The sequence below is a fragment of the Schistocerca gregaria genome, chromosome 2 (assembly GCF_023897955.1).
Source record: "Schistocerca gregaria isolate iqSchGreg1 chromosome 2, iqSchGreg1.2, whole genome shotgun sequence".
In the NCBI taxonomy this organism is placed as follows: domain Eukaryota; kingdom Metazoa; phylum Arthropoda; class Insecta; order Orthoptera; family Acrididae; genus Schistocerca; species Schistocerca gregaria.
The window spans coordinates 482,790,686-482,803,008 of NC_064921.1; the positions used below are offsets into that span (position 1 = coordinate 482,790,686).

A 12,323-nucleotide genomic window follows, 5' to 3' on the forward strand; every position below is an offset into this window, starting at 1 on the left:
CACCAAGAACACTAACAACTCAGTTTAAAATCAGATGCTAAAAGCCAGAATCAACACTAAAAACCCAGATTAAAGGATAAAAACCCCCTGCCCGAATAAAACACAAAACCAAGTCCACCATGGCAGAGTCATCTGCTAAAAGAGCAGAGAGCGTGTCAGGCATTGCAAAAGTGTGCCTGAGCATGGTTAAAAGGGCGCACTCCGACAGAATATGGACCACCATCAAGGACGCCCCACAACGACAAAGAGCGGGATCCTCACGAGACAAGAAATAACTGCGTGAGTCGGGTGTGGCCAATGCGGAGCCGACAAAGGACGACTGAGTCCCTGCAGTTGACTCGCATGGATGACCGCCACACAGTCGTCGTGGCCTTGACGGCAGGGAGTTTGTTAGGGGTGGTCAGACCGCGCCATTCAGCATCCCAAAACTAGAGAACTTTGCGGCGTAAGACTGCCCGCACATCAGCCGCCAGGAGACCAATCTCCAGAGATGGCGCGCTGGTGGCCTCTCGCCAGGCGGTCAACAGTTTCATTGCAGGGTATACCAACACTGCCTGGGGTCCAAACAAAGACCACAGACCTGCCGCTACGGGCGAGAGTATGCAAGGACTCCTGGATAGCCATTACCAGACGTGAACGAGGGAAACACTGGTCGAGAGCTCGTAAACAGCTCAGGGAATCGCTACAGATAACCAAGGACTCACCTGAGCAGGAGCGGATATACTCTAGGGCACGAAAGATGGCGACCAGCTCAGCAGTGTAAACACTGCAGCCAGCCGGCAACGAACGTTGTTCGGAATGGTCCCCTAGAGTTAGTGCATAACCGACTAGACCAGCAACCATCGAACCGTCGGTGTAGACAACGCCAGAGCCCTGATACGTGGCCAGGATGGTATAAAAGCGGCGTCGGAAGGACTCCGGAGGGACCGAGTCCTTCGGGCCATGTGCCAAGTAGAGCCGAAGGCAAGGGCGAGGCACACACCACGGGGTGTACTCAGTGGGGCCTGGAGAGACGGTGGAACAGGGAAACACCCAAGCCAGGAAAGAAGCTGTTTGACACGTACGGCGATCAGATAACCCAACTGGGGCCGACCTTCTGGCAGATGAACGACTGACTGCAGGAAGAGGACACGATAATTTGGATGCCCGGGCAAGCTAAAAACATGGGCAGCATAAGCAGCCAGTAATTGTTGGCGTCGTAACTGCAGTGGAGGGACACCTGCCTCCACAAGTATGCTGTCCACAGGGCTGGTGCGGAAGGCACCAGTGGCAAGGCGTATCCCGCTGAGGAGGATTGGGTCCAGCAGCCGCAACGCATATGGGGATGCTGAGCCATAAGCCAGACTCCCATAGTCCAGACGGGACTGGATTAACACCTGGTAAAGCCGTAGGAGGGTCGATCGGTCGGCGCCCCACCTGGTGTGGCTCGGGCATCGCATAGCATTTAGATGCCGCCAACACGCCTGTTCAAGCATGATGAATGAGGCAGCAAAGTCAACCGGGCATCAAAAACCAGCCCCAAAAACCCATGTGACTCCACCACTGAAAGAAGCTCGCCGTCAAGAAAGCCGCCGCTCTGGGTGAACAATGCGTCGCCGACAAATGCATAATGCAGGTCTTGGCTGCCGAAAACTGAAAACCATGCGCTACAGCCAAAGACTGAGCCTTGCGGATTGCGCCCTGTAGCTGACGTTCAGCAGCTGCAATGCCAATAGAGCTGTAGTAAAGGCAGAATTCGTCAGCATACAGGGAAGCGGAGACAGAATTTCCCACGGCCGCAGCGAGCCCGTTAATGGCTATTAAAAACAGACACACACTTAGAACAGAACCCTGTGGCACACCGTTCTCCTGGACTTGGGAGGAACTATATGAGGCCGCGACGTGCACGCGGAAGGTACGATACGACAGAAAATTTCGGATATAGATCGGCAGAGGGCTGACGCCATGTCGTATCATACGCCTTCCGCATGTCGAAAAAGACGGCAACCAGATGCTGACGGCGGGCAAAGGCAGTACAGATGGCCGACTCCAGGCTCACCAGATTGTCGGTAGCTGAGCGGCCTTTACGGAACCCACCCTGAGACGGAGCCAGAAGGCCCCGAGACTCCAGTACCCAATTCAAGCGCCGGCTCACCATCCTTCAAGCAACTTGCAATGAACGTTGGTGAGGCTAATGGGACGGTAGCTGTCCACCTCCAAAGGGTTTTTCCCCGGTTTCAGAATGGGGACAACAAGACTTCCCCGCAATTCTGACGGAAACTCACCCTCGACCCAAATGCGGTTGTAAAGATCGAGGAGGCGTCGCTGGCAGTCCACTGAAAGGAGTTTCAGCATCTGATAATAGATACTATCTGGCCCAGGAGCGGTATCAGGACAAGCGGTGAGGGCACTTCGAAATTCCCACTCACTGAATGGAACATTGTACAATTCAGGATGGTGAGTGCGAAAAGACTCCTACGTTCTATCCGCTCCTTAATGGAGCGGAAGCTCAAAGGGTAGTTGGCAGAAGCGGAATTCAGAGCAAAGTGCTCTGCCAAGCGGTTTGCCATGACGTCGGAGTCAGTACAAACTGCTCCATCCAGTGAGAGCGCAGGGACACTGACAGGGGTCCGATAGCCATAGAGGCGGCGATTCTTGGCCCAGACCTCCGATGGAGTGACATGGAGGCCAATGGCGGACACATACCGCTAACAGCACTCCTGCTTGCGTTGGCGGATAATGCAGCGGGCTCGCGCACGCAGTCGTTTGAAGCCGGTAAGGTATTCGATTGAGCGATGTCGCTTGTGACGCTGCAGCGCCCGCCGGCGAGCTTTAATCGCTTCAGCGAACTCAGGCGACCACCAAGGCACAGTCCGCCGCCGAGGGGACCCAGTAGAACGGGCAATGGAAGATCCGGCGGCAGTAACAATGCCGGTGGTGACTGATTGAACCACTGCATCAATGGCATCGTTAGAGAGAGGCTCAATAGTGGCAGTGGAGGAGAACAAGTCCCAGTCAGCCTTATTCAGAGCCCATCTGCTAGGGCGCCCAGAAGACACGCTGTGGCAGTGACAGAAAGATCGGAAAGTGGTCACTACCACACAGGTCGTCATGCACTCTCCATTGGACAGACGGTAAGAGGCTAGGGCTACAGATGGAAAGGTCAATGGCGGAGTATGTGCCATGCGCCACACTGAAGTGTGTGAAGGCACCATCATTTAACATCGAGAGATCGAGCTGCGCCAAAAAATGCTCAACGATGGCGCCTCGACCTGTTGCCACTGACCCACCCCACAGATGGTTATGGGCGTTAAAGTCGCCCAGTAACAGGTAAGGTGGAGGCAATTGAGCTATCAGAGCAGCCAAGACATGCTGAGCGATATCACCATCTGGTGGAAGGTAAAGACGGCAGATGGTAACAGCCTGTAGCGCCCACACCCGAACAGCGACAGCCTCTAAAGGTGTGTGGGGAGGTACAGACTCGCTGTGAAGAGAGTTCAGGACATACATGCAGACGCCACCAGACACCCTTTCATAAGCTGCCCGGTTCTTATAATAACCCCGATAGCCACGGAGGGCGGGGGTTCGCATTGCCGGAAACCAAGTTTCCTGCAGAGCAATGCAGAGGAAAGGGTGAAGGCTGATAAGTTGGCGGAGCTCAGCTAGATGGTGGAACAAACCGCCGCATTCCACTGGAGGATGGTGTTGTCCATGGCTGAGAAAGGCTTGACGGGACTGGGAAGGGAGATTACGCCGCTGGGTCACCTGCTGCCTCCGATTTAGCACATGTGATAGTGCTTTCCATGGCGTCTGATAGACTGGCGAGGTCGAGGTCCTCAGCGGACACCAGAATCTCCACCGCATCCTCAGACGCAGAGCTGGAAGTTTTGGTGGGATGGCTGCCACCGCGAGTTCCTTGGGCTGAGAGCTCTTCTTGGGTTTCTCACGCCGTTCCTTGGGTCGCACCGACTGGGAGGGCTTCACCGATTCAGTCTGCAGGACGGAGGAGGATCGTGAAGCCCTACGACCAGCTGATTGCGGGCACTTGCGCCATTATCGGTCGTCCGCATTCTCGCTGGCGGAAACCTGGGAAGGGAGGAACCCAAGGGACCCCTTGCGTGCGTGAGAAGCCGAAGACATTGGACACTTCTCCGGCTTAGAAGTGGGGACGGACGTCCCCGAAGGGTGGAATGGTGTTGCTCCTGAGGTAGGTGGCGCAGGAGCAACCCGGTGGGTAGAGCCCCCCACTGACGAGGGGGCAGGAGAAATTTTACTACTCGTCGATCCCGCCACAATTGGAGAAACAGACGGGGCTAGCACAGGTGTTGTAGCAGCAGCGTAGGAAGATGTCATTCTCACAGGATGGAGTCGGTCGTATTTCCTCTTGGCCTCAGTATAGGTTAGTCGGTCTAGGGTCTTTTATTCTATGATTTTACCCTCTTTCTGGAAAATTCGACCGTCTGGCAAGCAAGGTGAATGGTGCTCCCCGCAGTTGACACAGATGGGTGGCGGGGCACATGGAGTATTGGGATGTGATGGGCGTCCGCAATCTCGACATGTGAGGCTGGAAGTGCAGCGAGAAGACATATGGCCGAACTTCCAGCACTTAAGGCACCGCATTGGGGGAGGGATATAGGGCGTAACGTCACATCGGTAGACCATCACCTTGACCTTTTCCGGTAATGTCTCCCCTTCGAAGGCCAAGATGAAGGCACCGGTAGCAATCTGATTTTCGTTCGGACCCCGATGAACGCGCCGGACTAAATGTACACCCCGGCGCTGTAAATTGGCGCGCCGCTCTTCAGACTGCGGAAAAAGATCCCTATGGTAAATAAGTCCCTGGAACATATTAAAACTCTTATGGGGTGTGATCGTAACGGCAACATCCCTCAACTTGTCACAAGCGAGTAACCGTCGTGACTGGGCAGAGGATGCCGTTTGTATCAGGACTGACCCAGAGCGCATTTTTGACAAGCCCTCCACCTGCCCAAACTTGTCCTCTAAATGCTCGACGAAGAACTGAGGCTTCGTGGAGAGAAAAGACTCCCCATCAACCCTCGTACAAACTAAGAAGCGGGGCGAATAACTGCTACTGCCATCCTGAGACTTACGTTCCTCCCGCTGTGTGGCCAGGGAGGGGAACGTTTTCGTATCATACTTCTGAGCGTTAAACTGAGCCCGAGAACGCTTAGAGACTGCTGGCGACTGGCCACAAGTGAGAGATGATGTACCACGCTTCATTGCGGGTCATCCGCCCTGATGCCACCTACTCCGACCAAGGGCCCTCCCCACAGGCACCACCCAGCCACAGCAAGAGCCACCTGCCAGGGTGGCCATTGCCGGTAGTCCCGATACCCCAGGAGGATAGGCATCTACTCCTTGGCATACGTGGGGAGGTAATGGCGCCGGCATCAGTAGAGTGTTCCCTGTGTTGTCAGGGGCTACGACCAATAGGGTACATGGCGGCCCCACCACAATGGACTGGCTACTGTGCTGGATGTTAGGTAACATGTGGTCCATGGTAGCCGTTGGTGCAGTAAGAGGCATTGCACAGTGCAAGGTGTTAACTGCACACAGAAAAAGAGTCATGCCCAAGAGATGGAGAGCGGACAGGACTGCAGTTCAACGGTGTATAAGCTGGCGATAGGTCTGATCGCAAGATGGACACAATGCACCAAGTAAGGCGCCCTTCCCCAATCGGCTCGCTCTTCGGAAAATTTTGAGATGGAGGTCATACCCAACAGGGGACCATCATGTAAGGCCGAAAAATTTGAGACTCCTTTTAGTCGCCTCTTACGACAGGCAGGAATACCGCGGGCCTATTCTAATCCCCGAACCCGCAGGGGAGTGTCGCTGTAGGGCCTGCCTGCAATCCTTAATCGCATCAGCGATCTCCGGTGACCACACTCACCTGCCGAGGGGACCCAGAAGAACCGGAAATTGCAGTTTCCACAGCAGAAACCGTGCTGGTGGTGATAGTGTGAACCACCACATCAATGACACCGTAAGGAAGAGGCTTGGAAGCGGCAATAGAGGCACACGAGTCCCAGTCAGCGTTATTCGAAGCCCATATAGGGAGGCGCCCAGGTGAGTGACGCTGTGGCAGTGACCGAAAGATCTGGAACTGGTCACTACCACACAAGTCGTTATGCACACTTCACTGAACAAATGGTAGAAGGCTGGGGCTACAGACCGAAAGGTCGAGGGTTGAGTACATGCCATGTGCACACTGAAATGTGTAGTGGCACCATTACTTACTTGCTGAACGACAGTGCCTTGGCCTGCTGCCACCAACCCACCCCACAAGAGTTATAGGCGTTAAAGTCGCCCAATTACAAGAAAGGTGGTGGCAGTTGGGCTATCAGCGCAACCAATACTAGCTGCTGGACATCATTCGGTGGGAGATTTAGACTGCAGACACTAATAGCCTGAGGCGTCTACACCTGAACTGTGATAGCTTCTGAAGGTATTTCCAAGAGGGACACACTTGCTGTAAAGAGAGTTGAATACGTAGACACAGACTCCACCAGATACCCTTTCATAAGCTGACTAATTCTTATAGTAACCTCAGTAGCCATGGAGGGCGCAGATTCACATCGCCAGAAACCAAGTTTGCTGGAGAGAAATGAAGAAGAAAGGGTGGAGGCCGAGAATTGTCGGAGCTCAGCAAGGTGGTGGAAACAACCGCTGCAATTCCACAGGAGGATGGCACTGTCTGCAGATTACTCCGCTGGATCACCTGCTGCCACCGATTAAGTAACCTTATTATCAACGTCCATGGTGTCTGAGGGTCCAGTGAGATCTAGGTTCTCAGCTGACACCAGAATCTCTACCCAATCCTCAGAAGCAGAGCTTCTAGGTTATGGTGGGGTGGGCACCACGGCAAGTTCCTTCGTCTTCGAGGTCTTTTCTCGGACTTTTTCCACAGCTCCTTGTGTTTAACCAGCTAGGAGGTCATCATCGATTCTGTCTCAGGGACTGAGGAGGATCGTGAATTCCTATAACGAGCTGCTTGTGGACACTTATGCCACTTGTGGGCGTCATCCTGCCCACTGGTGGAAACATGGAAAGGATGGGACACAAGGGACCCTTTCCAAGCGAAAGGAGCCGAAATAGGACGGTCCTCCAGCTTAGAAGTGGGGACACATCCACCCATAGGTGGGGGAGAGTTTCTCCTGAAGCAGGTGGCGTAGGAACAACAGGGAGGTTAGTGGCCCCACAGTCAAAGGGCTCAGGGAGCAGACTGGGATGCGCCAAACTGATGGGGCTACCACTGTTGTTGTGGCGGCACAGGAGAAAGTCATTCGCAAGGTAGGAGACTTTCATATTTCCTCTCAGCCTCAGTGTAGGTCAGTCGGTCCAGGGTCTTATATTCCACGATTTTCCGCTCTTTCTGTTAAATTCTACAAGGTAAATGAAGCTCTCCGCAGTTGACATGGATGGGAGGTGGGGCACAGTGAGTATTGAGAGGTGATGGGCGTCCTCAATATCAACATGTGGTGGTGGAAGTACAGCAGGGAGACATGGCCTAACTCCAAGCACAAAGCACCGTATTTCGAATAAAAGGCCCTGATTACTCCTCGGACCCTAATCAATGCGCCAGATAAAATGAACACCTCGCCACTATGAATTTGCGCGCAGCTCGTCATCAGACTGCAAAAGAAGGCCCCTGTGGAATATAATAACCTGGACCATATTTGAACTCTTACGGTGTGTGATGGTAACAAACAGCCACAAATTGTCAATGGAGTAATACCTGTGACTGGGAAGATTATGCTGTTTTTATCGTAACTGTCCCAGAGCGCATTTTGGACAAGCCATCCACCTCCCCAGATTTGTCCTTTAAACGCTCTACGAAGAACAGTCTTCATGGACAAACGATTCCCCATCAGCTCTTGCACACACTAGGAAGCTGGGCGAATCAGCTACACTGCTATTCTTAGCCTTTCGTTCCTCCCATTGTGTGGCCAGAGAGGGAAACAATTTGGGATCATACGTGTTTGCTTTAAATTGAACCCTGGAACGCTTTGAGACTGCTGGCGGCTGGCGACCAGCAAGAGAAGATTTGCCCCACTTCATTTGCATGTCATCCGCCCTGATGCCGCCCACTCCTACCAAGGACACTACACACAGGCGCCACCCAGCTGCAGCAAGGGCTTCCTGGCAGGATGTCCATTGCCTAGTCTCAATGTCCCAGAGAGATAGGCATCTACTCCTTGAAATACATGGGGAGCTAAGGCCGCAGGCATCAGCAAAGTGATCCTCGTGTTAAGTGGCTGTAAACAGGGTACATGGCAATCCAACCACATGGAACTGGCTATAGCGCTCGGTATCAGGGTCAAAGAACTCCATGGTCGTCGTCTGTGCAGAAATCGGCAAAGCACAGTGGATGGCAGAAACTGCATCCAGCAGTGTATATTCGCCCATGAGACAGAGTGAGCGGGACTGCAATGCGACGCCAAGAAAGGAGAAAAATCTGAATGCATGGTGGACACGATGCACCATATAAGGCGCCCTTACCCATTTCTCTCGCTCTTTGGAAAAATTTGAAGTATTGATGTTAAACCCTATAGGGGACCATCACAAAAATGCCGAAACGTTTGAGACTTTTTGTACCCATAGAAACACGTTCATGTTCAAGCGATCACATTTTACTTCTAGAAAAACAGACTTGACACGCAGACGTGGGACTACGAAGTGCTTTTTATCTTTTTGCCACGAAATGATCATTTTGTGAAGACATCTTGCTGAAAACAGTACTTTAGCTGATACTAATGCCACCCTTGGTCTTGTGGTAGTGTGTTTAGTAATTGAAACCTTCTAGGTCCCCATTTCAATGACTCTGCCCACTAGCATTTTGAATAAAATGCATCAGCAATGGCAGCCGATTATTTATTTATTTATTTATTATTTATTTATTTATTATTTATTTATTTATTTATTTATTTAACCTGATCAGATTAGGACCATCAGACCCTCTCTTACATCGGACCAGTGTTCCACACATGCAGCATTTCACACATCAGAGTTACATCATGACCATAGTTTAAAGGAGAATATTAGCTTACTCTGGTGACAATATGAATAAAGATTAGTGACTAAGACCTAATAAAGTAAATGCGGCAGCATTTTTACAATAGGTGCTATACATACAGATGATAAAAGCAATAATAAGCAATAATAATAACAGTAAAAAATCAAATAATGACAAACATGAGAAGGATTTGCAATAGTAATGAAGGTTTGTGCAGATGTACATAATATCTTGGTGTGTAAAGTAGATGTTTACTAGTTTAGCGTGTTTTGGGGAATGGAGATTTAAGGAGGGGGAAAGAGGGAAGCAATGAGGTGAAGTGCATTCATGTACAGAGGAAGGCATTACTGTTGCTTAAGTAGATACGTCATTAACTGTTTTTTGAAGCGGACATGTTTTTAAGTTCTCTAACGTAACGAGGGAGGTTATTCCAGAGTCGGGTTCCCGCTACTGTAAATGACTTTGAGAAGGTGACTGAGCGATGCAGTGGAACGGAGATGATTTTATTGTAATGGGCACTTGTGTTTCTGTCATGTTGTTCCGACATGTTTCCGGTTTAAGAAATTATCCTTAATCAGCCAACGTATTTGACAGAGGGTGGCGAAGTGGGAGAGGTTCAGTATACTCTTGACCTTGTGGGAGACTGCCAGTAAGGGCGGAAGGGCCAGCACTGCTCAGGAGCATGAGGATGCAGAAGGCATTAGAACCCTCCGCATTACAGACAATATGTATCACAGAACACCTGGAACGTAACTGAGAAAGTGTCTATTATCTCTCTACTGGCAACAGATTTACGTCTAGGCCTCGTTCTGTTTTGCAGGAATGGGGCTACAAAGCGGGAAGTCACCATGATAAAAGCATTGAACAACAAACTAAAGGAAAATGTTCTGAGTCGAGGCACGTAAAGTCTTCAGTTCGAATGTGGTACGGAAGCTAGATAATTTTAACAAGGAAATTAGAAGGCTGAATCTAAATATAGTTGGAGTAAATGAACTGAAAGAACAAAGTTGAGTAACTGAGGGGAGAAGTAGGGGGGTGGGCGACTAAACGGCGAGGCCATCAGTTCCACAATACCAAAATTACACATGGAAAAGAGAGGGTTTGCTGAAAGTGGATGCATCCATTCAAAGGAGAAAAATTATAAAAACTGTAAAGTTCAATACACCAGGAAAACGTATAAAACGGTAGGTTAAAGCAAAAAAACTGGAAAAACAGTAAAAGATCGGTCTTTGCAAGGTAGTGGCCATTGGTCCCAGACCGAGAAAACATGAAGGAAGGCCCCAACCACATCCATCCTACCCCTGTTACAGGAGTAAAGCAAAACTTTTTGTCTGACAATAAAACCAATTTCACTAAGAAAACTGAAGACCGCTTCAACCATCTGTGAACCGTGTAATAGGAATCTCTAGGACTATACTTAGTATGAAGGGCACAAAAAAGGTAACACGTTACTAATATGGAATACCGTCTGTTACCAGAACTACATAATGGGATGGTTCGCTACTCAAGAGGAAACAATGTGTGACCATGGAATAACCAATGCATAGACAGCATACGACAGGACTCAGGAGCAGAAGGAAGAGCACCTAATCAGAGCTGACTCCTTAATTGTGTCGAGTTTATTACTGAAAGAAAATTCACGCCTCATGTCATTCCACTTTTGGGCAAAGACAGACCTGATGGAGATCTACATATATACAACTGAAATCATGAAAATGGGTAAGTATCCACTTCTCTAAGCGAACAATCAGTCACTTCATTCCCTGTGGTGCCCATATGGCTTGGGTCCCAGAGAAAGACAACTGAGCAGCAGCAAAGCCAAAGGAAGAGGGAAGGTGGAAAATATATAGCAAAGGGTGACGAGAGTATTATCAGTCGATAGCCAGCAGGCTGCTCATTTCGTCAGAGTATATTAAAAACTCTGGAGGGAGCTCTGACAAAATGGAGGGTTCTGCCAGTGGCTAGTATCTGTTGTGAACTTATTACATGATCCCAGCAATAAATGGTGTTCTAAACCAGGAGGAGTTGAAAACATATGCCACTATCATATTAGAACCATCAGTGTTGAAGACAGTGGAAACCTGGAACTCCAAGGATGAGACGCACTATACGTTGAAATGCCAAATGTGACACAGACCTTAGGACCATAAGATAGTCATTTCTAATCCATGGTCTGGAAATCTTCGAAAGAGGATTGTGAGAGGAAACACATGGAGCACATTCCATTGAGTGGCGATGGAAATCCTGACAGGGAAGTGAGATGCATCCAACCAGTAATCCCACCAATGTACAGCTATCAGGAGGAAGACATCCCTCGTTTGAAAGATTACAGGATGCATGGGATGATCACTGAATCGGCTAATGACGATTACATAAGAAACGAGGAATAGGCTCTTATTTGTAGAGGGGGAATTTCCACTTCTACGAGGAGACGGTCAGTGGGAGAGGTGCGAAAGACACGAACAGCCAGATGCACCCCAGAATGATGAACAGGGTCAAGTATTTTCAGAGTGAGTCTAAAGAACAAACTTATAATTTAGTCTGTACAAGATGAGAACACTAAAGTTTAGGAAGTATAGTACAGTCTGTATTACAAGATGTGTGGGCCAGCAGAAGAGGAGCATTAAGCTTTCACATGCATGTTCTCTTCAAGTGGAGAATGAGGGGCAGCCACATCAGCTTATTATCAAAAATAATAAGCAAGGAGGAGGACTGTGGTACAACATTGAGGAGCTGATGGCCTAAATATAGTTTTTGGTTAGGGTGTACTGTAGGTCGACGACAAAAACGCATTACTCGTGTTTTGGAGTGAGCTAATTATAAGCCATCGGAGACTGTCCATGCAAAGGCCTCTAGTGGCACCTGGGAGCTGGTGCTCGGCCGATGCTACCGAGTAGGATCTGTACCAGATGCAAAATCAATCTATATACAATGCTGGGTTAACCACAGGCCCAACAGATGTTAAGCCCATTGATGGCTTTGAGGAAGGGTGTGACAATCATGTAGATATCGTTCGCCTGAATCTGGGGGTTGATGAGCGAGGTGCCAGCTGGAACCTGGAAAGCTGGTGTGGTAAAAGCTTGCGGATAAAAAAGTTAACCAAGTATTTCCTTAGGAAAATTGGCCATTAGCTGTCCAGAGACGTTGTGTTCTTTAAGACTTAGGGATGGGGACGACTATACTGTTTCGTCATAGCAGTGGGAAAGCACCCCTGAACCAAATGTGGTTTAACAGCCTGATTAGACGTCCCTGGGTAATGTCCAAGTGTAGGATCATTTATTGTGGATGGAATCTGGGCGTTGTGCCATGT

The 12,323-nt window shown here is 49.9% G+C and overlaps 1 protein-coding gene across 2 annotated transcripts in view; it reads right to left on the reverse strand.

The window, feature by feature from the left end:
• Positions 1–12,323, reverse strand: part of LOC126327459 (uncharacterized) — a 55,322-nt gene that overhangs the window by 27,887 nt on the left and 15,112 nt on the right. The gene's annotated exons all lie outside the window — the stretch shown is intronic.